We start from the raw sequence: 17987 nt of genomic DNA, 5'->3' as shown, positions 1-17987 counted from the left end.
GTCAACCAGATTAAATTCAATAAAGACCAATGCTTAGTACTACACTTAGCAAGGAAAAATCAAATGCAGTACTAAATGGGGAATAACTGACTAGGCAGTAGTACTGCTGAACGGGATCCAGGGGTTATAGTGGATCATAAACTGAATATGAGCCCATAATGTGATGCAGTTGCAAAAAAGGATAATATCACTCTGGGGTATATTAAAAGGAGTGTTGTATACATAAAACACGGGAGATCATTGTCCCACTCTACTTGGCACTGGTGAGGCTTCCGCTGGATTAGCATATCCAGTTCTGGGCACCACTTTAGGGAGGATGTGGACAAAGTGGAGGGAATCCAGAGGACAGCAAAAAAAAATTGATAAAGGTTTAGAAAACCTAACCTATGAGGAAAGGTTTAAAAAACTGGGCATGTTCAGCCTTGAGAGAAGACTGAGGGAGGACCTGCTAACAGTCTTCAGATGTGTTAAGGGCTGTTATTAAGAGGACACTAATGAGTTGTTCTGCATGTCCACTGAAGGTAGGAAAAGAAGGAAAGGGCTTAATCTGCAGCAAGAGAGATTTAGGTAGATAACTTAAGGTTAGTTAAGCTCTGGAAGAGGCTTCCAAGGGAGGTTATGGAATCCCCATCACAGGAGGTTTGTAAGAACAGGTTGGACAAACCCCTGTCAAGAGTAGTTTAAATTTACTTCCTCTTGCCTCAGCGCAGGTGGAGGGACTTAATGACTTCGCGAGATCCCTTCCAGTCCATGTCTCTAATTCTCTGACATTAGCCATGCCTTGTAGGATGTAACAAACAGAGCACTTCTAATTGCATTAGGCTGCCAATTCCACAGATGAGGCCATAGTTATCAAAATGCCCTGGCTCCCTTTGGCTCAAGTTTAGGACCATGGCAAACCAAATAATTTGATGGTTCAGAGAATGTCCACACTGCAATTAAAAACCCAGGGCTGGCCTGTGCTAGCCGACTCCAGCTCACAGGGCGCAGGCGAAGCGGCTGTATAATTGTGGTGTAGACATTTGGGCTCACCCTGGAGCCCGCTCTCTAGGACCCTGCAAGATGGGAGGGTCACAGAGCTTGGTCTGCAGCCTGAGCCAGACCAGAATGTCTACACTGCAATTAAATGGCATCTTAGCCTGAGCCCCGCAAGCTAGAGTCAGCTGGCATAGGCCAGGTGCTGGTGTCCAACAGCAGTGTAGACATGCTCTCAGAGTGCAATATTCAGGTGGGACCATAAAATGATAAAATCCCCAAGACAGAATGGCTCACAATAATTTCAGTACTTGAATGGGAACAAAAAGAACTCTAAAATCAATCTGTAATTTGACAGGAACCTAGTACAGAGATTTGAGAATATCCATATGAATAATGGATGCGTACTGCTGTGTTTTGAATAAACTCCGTCCTGCTGCACATTGACTTTATGTGATCAGGGGCTCCAGAAGATAAACATTAGGAATCATCTTATCTTGAGAAAACTAAAGCACTTTTCAGTTGTACCACATCGGTTTGTTTGCTGAGCCCTGGTGTCAGCGGGGCGATGTGTTGTAGATTAACAGAAATATTAGTAATAGACCTCAACTATAGACAATTTTCATTGATAAGTCTGAGGACAGTATGGCATCTGTGCGATTATACTTGCAGATGGATACACTATTGAAAGGAACCCCATCAGCAGATGAAGCATTTTAAGTAGTTCCATTGATTTCAACAGGAATCAGGACCTGGAGCAGGGACTGTCTCTGCACTACATGAATGTCCAGCACCCAGCATAACTGGAATCTGATCCTAATAGGTGCTCTGCACAGGAGTGTTATGCAAATAATAATAATGTGAATAAAGTCATCTGGATTGCAAATACTTCCTGGGCCAGGGTGAGATAAGTTGATGGTGATCGTCCATTGTCAGGTGTCTGCATACAAAAGAAAGCCATCAAGATTGGCACCATACAGTATCCTTGTTAAGCAGTGTGAATAATGCTCCACAGCCATTCTGCTCCTGTTCTTCTGCACCTACCACTACGCCCTGGCAGCATCCAGCTCTAGGCAAGTATGGAGAAATGAATAACTGGGAATGAGACACGCTAGCTCAGGGGAGCACAACAATAGGGTGGAATCAAGCAGTGCCACGGGCCAGGCTGTGCCCACTTCAATCTAATCGGTACTGAGAGAACTTCATTGTAGAAGCTGAGCAACAAGACTCAGATTCAGAAAAGCCCTTGTGCTTAAATCCCATTGACTTTGGCTGATATTGACTCCAGTGGGACAGGAGCTTTATGTTTCAGGGCAGGTCTACACTTAAAATGCTGCATCAGCACAGCTGTACCCTCGCAGCTGAGCAGCTGTAGCGCTTTAATGAAGATGCTCTAAGTCGACGGGAGAGAGTTCTCCTGTCAACTTAGTTAATCCACCTCCCTGAGAGGCGGGAGAAGCTCTCCCACCAACATAGCGCTGTCTGCCCGGGGGTGAGATCGATCTAACTACCTCACTCAGGGGAGTGGACTTTTCACACCCCTGAGTGACAGATAGAGTTATACCGATAGAGGTCTGTAGTGTAGACCAGACCTCAGTCAATCACGACTTATTGTGCCCAGTACAGGGGTAACTGAGTGAAATATAATGACCTGTGAGGTCAGAATGGATGACTGAATTGTCCCTTCTGGCCTTAAATGCTATGAATCCGCACTGGATAAAAATGCTTCCCTGAATCAGGGCCTAAATGCCTGTTTCGCATCTACCGTAGATAGAAGTTTTTCATGAAGGGTGAATGATGCTTCCGAGCCCGATATACTACAACAGATCTGGATGCCAGAGGAGGCAGAATTAACAAGGCGTGAGAGGAGCATATCTTCCTGCGCACTCACAGAGTGCACAGAGTGATTTGATTTTCACATCAATCTTCAGCCAGTACTTGCCCTAGTTCTTCTAAAAGGCAACTTATAAGTCCAGCCCTGAAATCAGTGTTCTCGAGGGAAGCCGTCTGAATTACTATGCCAAAGAAAGAGATCCTATCATCACGGCAATAGCCATGGTAAATGGCTGTGCCCCTGCCATCCCCTCCCACCTACATTCTGTACTGCGGTGTTACATAAAAATACATGTTTTCCTCTGCATTCATCTATTTACCTCAGTGGCTGCGAGTTTTTTTTTACTTCTCCCCGACTGTTGGGTCAGATAGTTTGGACTTGAGGGATTAGCACATAATGATCTGTTTCATCATGTTGATACATTGCAAACTTGCAAGGTTTAAATTACGTCCCTCTGGACCTCCTGCACTTTACGGGCTGGGTAAGAAAAGTGCATAGGAGCATGCCCAAAACATCTCCATTGGTCTGCAGAACTGGTCCCAGAGAGCCATCTATGGAAACATCCCTACTTCACCTGAGAGCTTTACCTAACTGGATGCAAAAAGAGGGTGTTACTTTGTGTTTGCACACTTGCGTTTTGAAGTTCACTCAATCTAAAGCCAGAGGCATTATAACAGATAATGCATTCTTAGGCTAAGACGCAAGCACCTTCTTCTGAACTTCCAAAAGTCTGAGAAGCTGGCAGTTGGATCATGGGAGGCTGAAGGCACAGCTCAGATCATTTTGTCCAGAATGGGAGGATTTTTATGAGCTCTTCAGGGCACTGTAAGCAACACATGCAACACTAAAACTGGAATGATACAAATGAGAGAAGTTTAGCATCGGTGCTGGCCAAGAATGAGACCCTGCTAAAAAGCGCTCCATCTTTTCTTCTTGGAGCTAAGTGTGGTTAGATGTTGATAGATATTTGGCTGCGTATGTGCGTTCCCTCTGTGTGCCACCCCAGCCCTGCGCAGACAGCTGGCACAGCAGACCTCGAGCAAACTGCCCAATGACCACAAGATCCGTTAGGAGATGAAGATGCCCAACCAGATTTATTGTTGAGAAAGCACAGTACTAGTATCCCACAGACTCTACCGGACTACTAATATATGTATGCCCATAACAATGGACCAGCTCAGTGAATGGCAGGACTTTCCATTCCTCCCTAGGCCAGACAAAGATACTCCCTCTGAGATACATTTTTATACCCTGATATAAATAAGTTACATACTGCCTCTCTGGCATAGTTCGTTACTGTCCCCTGAAGTGGGGAGTTATCACCCATAATCTTGTTCACGTTGGTTCGAGTAAAACATCTCTATTACATACTGTCATCCTGCCCTTATCTTTTAGGAGGAGTCAGTGTGTTCCTGTTATTCTTGCGGAATGTTTTAATATCGGGATGTGTTTGTGTAACTACTCTGTGACTGGCACTTTTAGGAAATGTGTATTTCTGGAATATCGGCCCTGTTCTTGCCTGATTCTGTAAGCAGGTCCTGCCTCATACCAGGTTTTTGATACAAGGGCTTATGTCTCAGGTTCTCTTCCTACTACACTAAGCAAATAACAGAATCCTTTCCCCACATATATTCATTCAAATTCCCACCTTTTCATTCCACCTCTAAACAATCCCACATTTTTTCAAAGCCATCCTGGCCTGTTGCGGACCATGCACATTCCTTTACTCAAAAAGCAAAGACGTTAGGAGGCTGGCATATCTCAATTAATCAATTCCCTGCCATTGCAGAGGCCTCAAGCATTGATGCACTTCTGTCCCTCCCAGTTTCTGCCAGCAGCACATATACCAGTCTGATCTCCTGGGGATTGTAACATTTTGGTCTAATTTCAGTTGCTGGCTTTTGGATGCAGGTGCTGGTGGCCTGTGATGTACAGGAGGTCAGATCAGATGATTTGGTGGGGCCTTCTGGCCTTAAATGAGATGATAGGCCTTGTGGGATGTTAATATTACAGCATCCCTCAGAGTTCAGAACTGCATTGCATTACAGAGGTAGTCTGTGTCCCAAAGAGTTTATAGTCTAAATAGACAAGGAGTAGGAGGAAAAATGACTTCTCCACAGCAAGTCAGTAGCAGATCTGGGATTAGAATCCAGATCCCCCAGTTGTGGCCTTGCCAGCAGACCACACTGCCCCCTTTAGGGCCTGTGATGCAGCTCATTTGTGTGTACTTTGGGTCTCCTTCTCAGCAAGGCTCTGACATTACTCGTAGGTTACAATTAAGTATCCCCTGTCCACAGCACCCCTTTGAATCCAGTGCTGTATAGGGGAAACCTCTCTTCCCCAATTTAGAGGCACAAAGAATCAGGCAATACCTCCCCTCCCCTGCCATGTGGCCTTGGGGGAAATCTGCAGAGAGGAGCATGCCAGCGATCCCAGTCATTAGGGGCAGAAGCAGCCAGAGCAGGGACCTTTGGACAGTGCTCTCCGAATTCCTCTGCCCTGCATTGGTTGGCTGTTTGCTCCAGCCCACCCCCTCCCTCACACCCTCCTCACCTCCGCTTCACTCCACACTGTTACCTTCTGCCCTTTATTTCCCCCATTAGCTGATCCCCTCCTAAGAAACCCTACCCCACCGCCAAAATTGTGGCACTAACGTGTCGTTTGCCACTGCCCCATTGCTCACTCAGCCGATGTGTTCCACCCCTCCCCCCACCCTGTGTCTGTCTGGTCTCTTTAGACTGTAAGCGCTTCAGATCAGGGACTGCCTACTACTTTGTACAGCACCAAGGACAACTGGGTCCCATTCTTGGCTGGCTCTTAGGCACGTCCCTAATAAACATAGTTGATAGTAAAAAGCATGTGCTGAAGCATATAACAATAAGAACATATAATGAGCATGTGCTTTGTTGAATTGGAGCCTTAAGGCCTAGCTTCCACTAGGTCCTCCAAGGGCCTCTTCTTGCATGAAAGCAGCCAACAGACCAAGTGCTCTTATTTGCAAGCTAAGCTCCAAGGCAGCCTGACAGCAAGCTCAGCCATGCAGTAGATACGGATGCAGAGCTTAAACCAGGGATCAGCAACCTTTGGCATGCAGCCCGCTAGGGTAAGCACCCTGGTGGGCTGGGCTGGTTTGTTTACCTGCCGTGTCCACAGGTTTGGCTGACTGCGGCTCCCACTGGCCGTGGTTCACCACTCCAGGCCAATGGGGGCTGTGGGAAGCGGCGGCCAGCACATCCCTCAGCCCGCGCCGCTTCCCGCAGCCCCCATTGGCCTGGAGCGGCGAACTGCGGCCAGTGGGAGCCGCAATCGGCCAAACCTGCAAACATGACAGGTAAACAAACCATCCTGGCCTGCCTAGAGTGACCAAACAGCAAATGTGAAAAATTGGGACGGGAGGTGGGAGGTAATAGGAGCCTATATAAGAAAAAATACCCAAAACCAGGACTGTCCCTGTAAAATCAGGACATCTGGTCACCCTAGACCCGCCAGGGTGCTTAGCCTGGTGGGCCATGGGCCAAAGGTTGCCGATCCCTGGCATTAAACCATCCAGACCTTACCCTGTGGCCTTTATCTCAGATCTTTCCTATGTGCTAGCCAGGCAAAATATAAATGCACAGCCTGGAGGGACTGGCTCCAAATTGATTAGTTCTCCTGCCTGTTCTCTTGGGGAGGGCACGTGGTGCCTAAGACATATGGCAGATGAAGAAATTCGTTGTTTTGTTGGCGTGTCAGCTCTTTCTTAAATGGCCCAGTGATTTAAAAACATTGTTAGGATCATTTGTGAGGACAGGAGTTCAATTCCACACTGTGGTGGAGCTGCCTTCTTTGCTACTTTTATAACCCATTGAAGAGCCATGTTGTTATTTTTCCATCCTCTCCGCTGTACCAATCAATATTAGGAAGCTATTCAAACCCATCAACAGAGCAATATATTATGTGAAGCAGCCTTCTGGCAGGAAGATACGTTACATTTATTTTTCTAATGCAGCTAAATAGACATTAATGTCAGTAACTAACTATTTAAGCCCAGACTGATTTGGCTGTATTCGCGTTCATACAGCATATGCAGCCATTCTTTTAACATTCCAGTCATGTAAATATCAGTGGCTGAACATATGTCAGTTTTCCCAGATTCCTGGCAAACCAGGAATCTCAGATGGAGCTGGTGAGGGCTGAGTGTTTGGAAAGATTGAATGAGTGAGGGCTCAGCGGAAAGGAACTATTTTCTTTAGTTGTAGTGTAACGAACTAGCATGCTTAGTACATATGTGTCATACAGCCCCCTGGTGGTGAGAATCAGAAACATTGGACCTATTTAGAATGTATTGACATTACCTAGGGTTGATTTTCTTTTATCCTAAAGTCCCTTTACAGACAGCACAGGGTGACCAGCTAGCAAGTGTGAAAAATCAGGACAGGAGGTGGGGGTGGTAATAGGCACCTACATAAGACAAAACCACAAATATCGGGACAGTCCCTATAAAATTGGGACATCTGGTCACCCTAAAACAGCATAAAGTGGCCTTATTACATTTGCATTCACTGTAAGGACCTTCGTACCGACAGAGCAGCGTAAAGGGGTGTATTATAAATGAGAAGCACAGCCTGTATATTTTAGGGTTGACATGTTTTGAAATTAGGGTGAAACCCAACAACCTGAAGATTTTAGTACGAAAAAAAATATAAAACTACTCTAATTTAAGCAATGTTCATATAACCCAAAATAAAAACATCCCATCATAACCACTGCAGTATGCCCCAAACCACCAGCCTCTATAGTTGTCCATGATTCTCCTAAAACTTAGTTGTACGAAATTGTGCTTTTAGAAGGAGAATTCACGTTTTATTCCCACAACTGCCTTGAAGTTCTGAGTTGCCACGGTCTGCATTTTGTTAACTCTAACAATATCTGGAGTTTTTTGTAAGGCCCAAGCTCCTGGACTCATGGGATTACATGAGAATCACAGCTTTAATCGAAAAAGCTTTCATTTCTAGCCTTCGTGATTGTAAAGAAAAGCCTAAAAATGAGACCTCTAAAGGCTCAATAGCTAAAAGGCAATTCAAAAGAACCCAAAATGTATTTTTTTTTTCAAATCTTATGTCTTTTAAGCCAATCTCATTACATTTTTTGGTCTGAATCATGATTTCTGAATGTTTGAGGTTGGCAATACTGAGCATAGTGACAACTGCGAAGCTCTTCAGTAACTACATATTTGCTAAGGTACTAAAGAAGGATTCTTCCTTTTGTGGGCTAAGAATTCTGAGTTCTCTCTAAGGCAGACATTGTGGCCTAGTACCCGACTAGCACTTGCAAGACAAGAATTCTGCCACTGAGAAACACTGGGCAAATTATATCACCTCACCTTATCTTACTGTGAAAAATAACTGATTTTTCAGTCTGCTGGCCAATCTTTCGTCCCCACAAAAAATTAATTTTGGGATGACTTCAGATTTTTTATTATTATTTGGCCACCCAGAAAAGTAAAAAAAATAAAAATAAAAAAAAATCAATTTGAATAAAACATTTTGTTTGACCCAAAACAAAACATTTCATTTTGGGTTTGAGTTTTTTTAACCTTTCCTTTTATAATAAAATTGAAGAATTTGAAACGAATCATAGAATTGTAGGACTGGAAGGGACCTCAAGTGGTCATCTAGTCCAGTCCCCTGCACTCAAGGCAGGACTAAGTATTATCTAGACCATCCCTGACAGGTGTTTGTCCAACCTGCTCTTAAAAATCCCCAATAATGGAGACTCCACAACCTCCCTAGGCAATTTATTCCAATGCTTAACCACTCTGACAGTTAGAAAGTTTTTCCTAATGTCCATCCTAAACTGCCCTTGCTGCAGTTTAAGCCAATTGCTTCTTGTCCTACCCTCAGAGGTTAACAAGAACAGTTTTTCTCCCTCCTCCTTGTAACAACCTTTTATGTACTTAAAAACTATCATGTCTCTGCCCCCCACCCGTGTCTTCTCTTTTCCAGACTAAACAAACTCAATTTTTTCAATCTTTCCTCATAGGTCATGTTTTCAAGACTCTTAATCATTTTTGTTGCTCTTCTCTGGATTTTCTCCAATCTGTCCACATCTTTCCTGAAATGTAGCGCCCAGAACTGGACACAATACTCCAGTTGAGGCCTAATCAGCGTGGAGTAGAGTGGAAGAATTACTTCTCATGTCTTGCTTACAACACTCCTGCTAATACATCCCAGAATGATGTTCACTTTTTTTGCAACAGTGTTACACTGTTGACTCATATTTAGCTTGTGATCCACTATGACCCTCAGATCGTGACCCCCAGATTGCTTTCTGCAATACTCCTTCCCAGGCAGTCATTTCCCACGAGAATATAGTATTCTATAGTATTGCAACTTTTTTTTATGGAAGGGGCTCCCAAAATTGCTTTGCCCCAGGCCCCCTGAATCCTCTGGGCAGCCCTGGTTTACTCACCTGCATACACCAGGATGTGAGATCATTATCAGCACCATTCATGAGCCTTTAATACCCACTTCTCAAGCCCTGCTTCTCAGCATGAAGTTTATTTCTGTATTGTATCAGTGCACATCACTGTAAGCACATCAACACCAAATCTGCAGCTACAAGGGGCAATAGGTCAGCACGGCAACCTAAGCCAAGGGCCTGAGAAGAACACTGTAAACCAGATGAATGAGGATCCCAGCTGAATCACTTTGAAGAGGAAATGGGCTGGGTTTGCTAGTGCCTTCAGTGGAAGTCAGTATAGTTCATACAAAATATACGTTGTCTGCAAACTCCCAACCCCTGCTGAAGGCTCCTTTTTTCCCATCCTGTAAAGACTGTATCATGTGGATTACGTGTTGTCCAGTGTATGGTAACACAAATTTGCCATTTTCATTAGTGGGTGTCTATTCTAGAGCTGGTCAGAATACAGAATTTCCCATGGGAAATTCCAACATTTCAAAATTGGTTTTAGTTCCACATCAGAACGCAAAGGCAGAATTTTGAATTTTTCATAGAACGGAAATTCTGAAAAATATTGATTCAGAAAACTACATATTTTGTATTATTCTTGTCAAAATGATCACCTAATATAAAATATTAAATGTCATATATGGATGGTGATAAATTTAATATAGATTGTAGTCGAGTGGTGGTCATCCTTCCCCCTTTGTGTTGGAGGGAGGCCACACTGCCTCACTACACCATCAAGATCTCTGCCTAATACTAGGAGAATTTGCAAGTTAGGTTAGTCAGGACACTAACACCTAAAGGGGCCAAGCCACCAGATAGGCAATTAGGTCCAGCCTGTAGACCTAAACAGAGTCTCCCAGGAGTCTGTATGCCCTGGCCCTTAGGTAGGGCCTGAACAGCCAACAGTCTATAGTCCCTGGGCTCTTCAAGCAGGAACTGGGCAAACACCATAGGCTATGGCCTGGGGTCCCTTCAGCAGGAGCAAGAGGAAATCCAGCAGTCATTTAGCTCTGGGCCCTGGATGCGGGGATGCGGGAAGCAGAGACAGAGCAAAAGCCCCAGGGTTTGGGTGTCCTAGATGCGGAAGATGACCAACAAATGCAGGCCTCTGGGCCTGGTATGGGAAAGCTGCCACTCCAGGGGTGGATGGCAGGTGGGGCCTGGGTCCACTCTGCTCCACTGGACCCTGACTCAGGGTCCTACAGAGGCAGAGTGGTCCACCACTGGGTCAGCGGGGATTTGAAATGCAAGACATCAACTGTGCCTCAGGCAGAGCTACAGCCAGACTGAGATCTGGTGTCCCAGGGCCACTTCCTCCCCTCCTCTCCCCTTGGGGTGTACCTGGATCAGCAGTGCATCCTCCATTTCATCTGGGTAGGTGGCCAGTGGCAGTCCCTGCACATCCGTTGCAGACGTAAGCTCCCCAGCGGGCAGGGCGCTGCTGGGCTCAGCAGCCGAGTCAGCAGCCAGGAGCGAGCAAGATCTGTCTGCCACCCTCAGTGTCTCAGCTCCAACTGAGCTGGAAACTCCGCCTTTTATACTTCCTGTCCCTGTTATCCCCTTCTGGTGGGAGGGGTGAGGTAGTCCTGGCTCCACCCACTTGGGCATAGAGGGTGGTTCCTCCTCTTCTGGCTTGGAGGGAGGCCACTCCGCCTCACTACATGTATAAATATAATTAAACTCTTAAAATATATTACAATATAGTAAAAAGCAAAAGAAAATTAAAGTGATAAAATCAAAATGAAATGTGTGCCTTATTGAAATGAAAGGTTTCAACAGTACGGAAGCAAAACAGGAAAGACGAAATGGTTTTAACCCTTTTCCATTGCAAATTTTATTGAACTTGACATGTTCCTGTGAAATGTTTCTATTTTTATGACATTTGCATTTTCTACTGTAAAACTGTTCTATGGAAAGTTTTTCAACCAGCTGTCGTGCATTCCACTCCCCAACCTTCCCTACATGGCTCACCATACTCTAATGGCTATTTCTACCTCCAGTCTAGGACTCCCCTACAATCCCACTCTCTATCCTCTTTCTAGTCCTCTCAACTTACTTCGTCCCAGGATTTCTTTTCTCACTCCCAGATTCACATCTCCCATCATGCTTCCTGCTATGCCTGGAACATTCGATTCCTTGCACTGGATTCTGTCCTCTAGACCCATTCTCTCCTTGAAATACCTCCCTTAAACCAGCCTCTTCAAGCAACCCTTCATTTTTTTCCCCACAGTCAATAATCCATTCACCCACACTCTGGTTAAATGTTGTCTTTGTTTATTTGGCTTATTTAGATTTGATTGAGGGCATGACAGCATGCCTCTATTGTGTTTGCAAAGTACTATGAAATTAACATATGCTTTGTAACAAAACAATAATGATCAATCGCCAGTAGCATCGGCAGCCAATTTCACTCCACTTTTAGGGGTGGGGCTGATTCAATTTTTTCCGCTGCTGTTTGAATACAGCCAAGACCTTGCAAGCTTTGCTCATAAATTTAATCTGAACCTAAATCCCAGCCCTGGCTTGATCTCCAACCTAAACTCCAACCTATGGCCTAACCCTTATCCAGATCCATGTACTGATTCTTCAATTTATCTCCACAAGGAATACATCCCAGCTTAAATTTTCCTGCTCATTGCATAGGTGTCTCCTGTCTAATTTATCTATTATAATTCCCAGATCCTTCCCCACAGCCTTCCTTTCTAAGAAGCACACCCCGCTCTCTATGATGTACTCTCCCACTCTCTCCATCTGCTTAGGGGTTATTTTTCCTTAAGCCTAAAATATTTGGCCTGGCATTCATCTAAATTGAATCTCATTCTGTTGAGAAAGGCCCATCTTTCTGAAACCTTCAGATCATCCTGCAGTTTCTTGCCTGTCTCATGCTGTGTTGCCAATTCCTCCTTTTCTGCACACTTAGCGCAGTGTAGATTGTACATCTTCTTTCAGAGTGTTAACAAGGGTAGGAAATAGAGCATCTGTCAGATGCCAACCAGCATGTCTAACCAATCTAATGTCATTTACAATTGCTCTCAGCTTCGATCTGTTAGCTGCTTTTGAGCTCACACAATGACAACTTATCCAGATAGTTTATTTCTTTATGGGGGAAGTTCACCCCTGTGCATGAGGCTAGCATAAAATGAATTCGGTCCCAATTCAGCTTTCTTTCAAAGGGCTTGTGCTGTCTATCTGTACATGGTGAATTTCCCCTAGAGTTTGGGATTTGGATGCACTATTCTCATTACATCTAATGGAAGTTGTTCATCTAAGTTTCCTAGGGCAGAATTCCCCACATTTTTCCATAGTAGGACCCCCTAGAATTCCGCTCTGGTCAAACCAGGAGCATTTCCAATTTAGCAACGTAGTAAAAGGGCAAGTTGATTGCAACGTCTTGACATCTGTTTGCAACCCCCACATTGAGAACCTCTTTTCTAGGCTGCTGTGGAAATCTCAGCCCATACATTCCCACACTGGACAGTCCCACAGGCCTTCAAGAAATCAAGGGATGAGTTCAGAACAAACTGAAACATTTTCCTCACAGCCCCTACCACAACTGTCATCAGAAACCAAGCGAGATCACCTTTGAAGGGATTCATAAGGAGATAATGCTTAAAATGCTGTTATCAATGGCAAACAGGGAAGGGCTAATTGCTGAAAATGTTTTTCCTCTCTCCTACCTACACCTAGAATCTCATCTTCCAAGGAAGATTTCACCAATTCTTTTGCTGTTATTGTTGTTGTAATTAAGTATAAATGATTGACCAGCGGATCTGTTTGAAATGGTGCAGATTGCGCCTTGGTAGCATGTTTCCATTTGACTTCCTTGATTTGCTTGTTGTTTCCGTGTTTTGGGATCAGCTGTTTTTGCCTGATAAGATCGAGTTTGCTCATCCATGACTCATATTGTGGTGTCATATGGCCCTAAAACACAATCCATGTATATACATTTTTGTTATGATGATCATTATTATTATTGTAATGGTAGTTCCCCAGCAGCGACAGCTCTGCTCTGACATTGACTAGTTCAAAGGGAATAGCAGACTACAGGCAAGCAAGATAAACTATGTAAGGCCTCAGCTACGGTGACCTTTCTTTCTTCTTTGAAAACCACTCGCTTAAGAAAACTCTCCACAGTCGTAAATCACCATCACTCAGCGCTGCTCAGAAAGAGCTGGGACGCTTTGGGTACATTTATCATGGTTTAAAGAATTTTGACATGCTGTTCTCTTCTGAATTTAAAAGTCCTTTTTTGGGGTCATTTTCTATCCCTGCACATACTTTTCAGAAGGCTCCTCAGATGAATGACAAAAGCTAGTTGTCTGCGCACGTTCATAAGGGGAGACAGATTATCATCCATATTGCCGAAGAATAAGAATATTGGAGAAATCTGACCTTGGTTGAAGGGATCTCTCCAAAGAAAAAGAAGCAGACCTGTTCGCTAAAGTGATGCCAGCTCATAATTACTGTTGATATCTACCTCGTTCGTCACTGCAGGCACCTCGGAACAAAGGTTATTTTCTTGTAATGAAGGTTTTAGCTGCTGGGGTGGAAAATATGTGGGTTTTTATAGATTTTGTTTCTTCTAGGCTGATAGCTGAGTAGCTGAACTGTACGCAAAATATCCTAAGTGAGATATGCAAGCGAACTTGTGAGATACACAGTCATCCTGTGTTAAAGACAGAAGAAGTGCATGAGTAGCAGGACTTAGGACTAGGGTTGATCGAAAATGGAAATTTCTCTCCCCATGGAAAATTCCAATTTTGTTTTAAATTCGTTTTTTGTTCCAAATTAAGATGAAATGTTGAAATATCAACATGTTTTTGTAGAATGGAAAGTGCTGAAAATTTTCTGTTGGAAACATTTTATTTTGACATTTCAAATCAAAGTGAAACAATTCAACATTTCTGCAATTAAATGTTCCAATTTGATTCCTGGAGCTGAGTTGAAAAATTTCATTTCAGCTCTGCATAGCCTGAATCTCTTAAAACCATATTTTATTGGACAGAATTTGAGTGGGTGAGTTTTTTATTTTCAAGAATGTTTGTGAAATACAAGTGTTGCCAACATTAGCCTGAATACAAATTAAGGTGCTCAAGCCAGTGGCCATTTTTAAAGTTCTGTGAAGGCCGGGAGATGGGCAAGTAAGATAAGCCTTTTGTCCGGCTAACAGATGTTAGTCATGTCACTAAATTCACTACTGAACCGTGCTCTGATATTACAGTGACGAGTGCAGTATAAGAATCTGAATAGAATAGACTAGACAGACCAGAGTAGAATAGAATAGAATTTTGTCCACCTGTGTCCACCCATTTTGTCACCTGTACTAGCCCGTTTCTCAGCTTCTTCTGCAATCAACTCCTTGCCTTCTTCCATGTTGCCCTATGCATGCTACGACCAACCTGAGCTCATAAAAACATAGCGACATAGGACTGGAAGGCACCTTCTGGGTCATGGAGTCTAGTACACTGTTATCATAAAGCTCCAGCCCTGGCAACATTTACAACCATCTTAAAGACCAATTCTTCCATACTGCTCACAGTGCATCAAGAGACTTGCAGATGGAGGAAGTTGGGAGTGATGGGCAACCCTTAAACCCAGGAGGACCTTTGTGAACGTGTGTACTCTGATGTTGAGGGTGGAGGATTGGGAGAGCCAAGATAGGGGACCCCAAGAGAGCATGTGTTTACTTGAAGCACAATATTGCCCTTATATGTAGTGGTGGCAGGTCTGCAATGTGGCCGGCACCCACTGGGAGCTGGAATAAGAGCAACAAATGTGTTTTCACTTGGACTTTTATTTGAACCCAAATCTCATGGAGTTTAAGGCCAGAAGGGATCATCTAGTCTGACCTCCTGCATAATGCAAGCCATACAGTTTCACCCAGCATTTCCTGCAGTGCAGGGAATTATTCTTCTCAATTAAACAGGTGAATATGGTGATACCCCATAACTTGTGGTTAAAGTAAAGAGCATCCTTTAGAAACACATCCAATTTCGGTGTCACATTATGAAAAGCTAGTGCATTGATCCCCTGTGCCAGCAAATACCTAGGAGGAGTTACAGCGTAACCTTCATTGAACGGGTACAACAAAGCCAGCCATGGGGAAGTAAAAAGCACTTGAGTTACCTCAGCGAGAATGATTAGGAGCTTCGCTGGTTAAACCAAAATGCCCACAGTTCTTTTTTTTTCTATGATCTCCCACAATTTGTCTACTGCATTGAGCTGTCACTGGAGTGCAGAAAGGCTCAATGTTGTTAATTTCAATAGATTTGCTATTTTTATTTAACTGTCACTTGAATGGGAATAACTGCTCCCTGTGCTGCATTGTTTGCTTTGGCAGTAGGCAGCACCCACTGAGTTCTATTCTTGTCTCAAAACTATTGTTTCCAGCCTGCTGAACATAGCCCCTGCAAATAGAGATGCCAGAAGAACACTGTAAACCATGATATTCAGGCACATTCATGCTCCAATGATTCTCTGTGCTTGCTCTTCTATGGGCAGCCGCATTACAGAATGATTGTAGGTGCCGCAGAGGATGCTGATACAGTCCAGCAAATAGCCTTGTGGATATTTAACTTAGATGTAAAGTATGTGGGTGTAAACAGGCCCACTTGGACCGTCAGCAGAGTTTGAAGAGGGGACCCGTCAAACTGAGAGCATACCTCACAACTGCTTGAGCTACATGCTTAAAACCTCTCATTGATTTATTAGCCTGTTATGGCTGTTGACCTGATGGGGCCAGAGATACTAGACCCGAGAGTGGGTTACATAGACTTCGTGCAGGATAGATTAACAAGAAGCCAAACGGTTACATGTTTCAGCTGGTGAATACAGAACATGACACTGGTCTTCTTAGGGGTAAAGGTCAGGACAGGTGTCAGGTGAGGGGCCCACAGGTCTAGTGGCAGATTAGTGATTTCCTATGTGAGAATTAAGGACCCAGGCCAGGAGAGTCTGGAAGGACCATGTGGGCAGCGCATTCAGATCCATGTATTAACTTGTGCTGCACCCAAGCAATTCCCTTTGTCCAGAGCGAAAACCTTGATGATCTCTAAAAGGGGGCCTGGCTAGAATAAGAATCACTGACTTTGGTGGCTGTAGATGGGAGGCTAATGATGAGATCCAGGTGAGGAGCACTAGGGGAGCACAACTGGCAGAAGATGTGATTTCCTCAGGGAGCAGCCACTCTACCAGAATTGCTATTAATCATATTTCTATGCCAATAGCAGCGAAGAACCCCATTGTGCTAGGTGCTGGACATACCCATGGTGAGAGATAGAACCTACTTTAAAAGATTTCATTCTCAATAGATGAGTAAACAAAGCTCTATTATTCCCATTTTACAGATGGAGAACTGGAACATAGAGGGTTTATATGTTATGTTCTAAGTCTGTGGTAGAGTCAGGAACTGGACTTAAGTCTCCTGTGTCTCACTACAGACTTTAAGCACTGCCCTTCCTCTCGGACCAATGCTAACCCACAAAGCAGTTCATCCTATTGGCTACATTTTCAAAGGAGTGTACACCTGTCACTCATCACTGTGCTCAATGGTGCACCACTTTCTCCTACCTTTTGTCTTTCTAGATTGACAGCTCTTTGGCATTGGAACTACATCTTCTTATGTGTTTGCACAGCACCTAGCACAATGGGAGTGACCCCCACTGAGGCTTATGGGAACTACTGCAACAGAAGGCATCAATAGTCATGATAATAAGCAGACTTGTATTTATTTGTGCATTGCTTTTCCCGTGCAATCATTCACACATGCAGGTTTTGTGTGCCATCATTTCAATGTGTGAAATCCATGCACCAAATCATTTTTTCACTAGCTTCACCTGTGTGCCTGAAAGCTATATTCAGAAATTCAGTCAGTTGTGCACAGTGGTTATTGTGCTGGTACAATTGTGTGTGCAAGAAACCCACATGGGGTTGTGTATGGGCAAATAGAGATACCACATTTTGAAAAAGTAGAATGTTATGGAGCCCCTTGGTAATGGTTACACTGAGGACCACATGTATATTATAGTTAATGTGGGGAGGAAGGAATATTGTATATGCACATGAGATTTAAGAAGACCATTGGAGGCTAAGTATACTAGTGACAGGAGAACCTAAACCAGTTCAGAGTTTAGCTCAATAGAGGCAAACACTCCAAATATATATGGAGATATACCTCTCTCATAGAACTGGAAGGGACCTTAAAAGGTCATGGAGTCCAGTCCCCTACCTTCACAGCAGGACCAATTTTTACCCCAGATCCCTAAATTGCTCTTCAGGGAGGGAACTCATAACCCTGAGTTTAGCAGTCTAATGCTCAAACCACTGAGCTATCCCTCCCACAAACTGTGGCAGCTGCTCTCATCTAGCACCAGGGGAATATGGGAGGGGAATATTCACAAATAAACCTGCAAAGTATCCCCAGGAAACTCCTGGGCTGTATCTAAGAAAAAGCTACACCCTCAAACGCATTTCACCAGCACTAAATATTTTGTAAAATGTAATAATAAGCATTTTCAAAAAAAAAAATCAATCTGCAACACACAGGCAGAACACACTAAAAGGGAGACTGGGGCTGGGAATTGGGGCCCACTGATATGAATTGACAGTATTTGTTCTGAAATCATTTGCTAGTGATGCTCCTGTGAGATCAAAGATGTTTCTAAGAATAAAACATCAGTTAACTGCTATGTAGCTCTCATGTCACTGAAAATAGGCTGCGGGACAATAA

The sequence above is a fragment of the Gopherus evgoodei genome, chromosome 2, assembly GCF_007399415.2.
Source record: "Gopherus evgoodei ecotype Sinaloan lineage chromosome 2, rGopEvg1_v1.p, whole genome shotgun sequence".
NCBI classification, from domain to species: domain Eukaryota; kingdom Metazoa; phylum Chordata; order Testudines; family Testudinidae; genus Gopherus; species Gopherus evgoodei.
The sequence above is the reverse complement of the archived record's forward strand: the minus strand, read 5'-3'. Positions refer to the sequence as shown.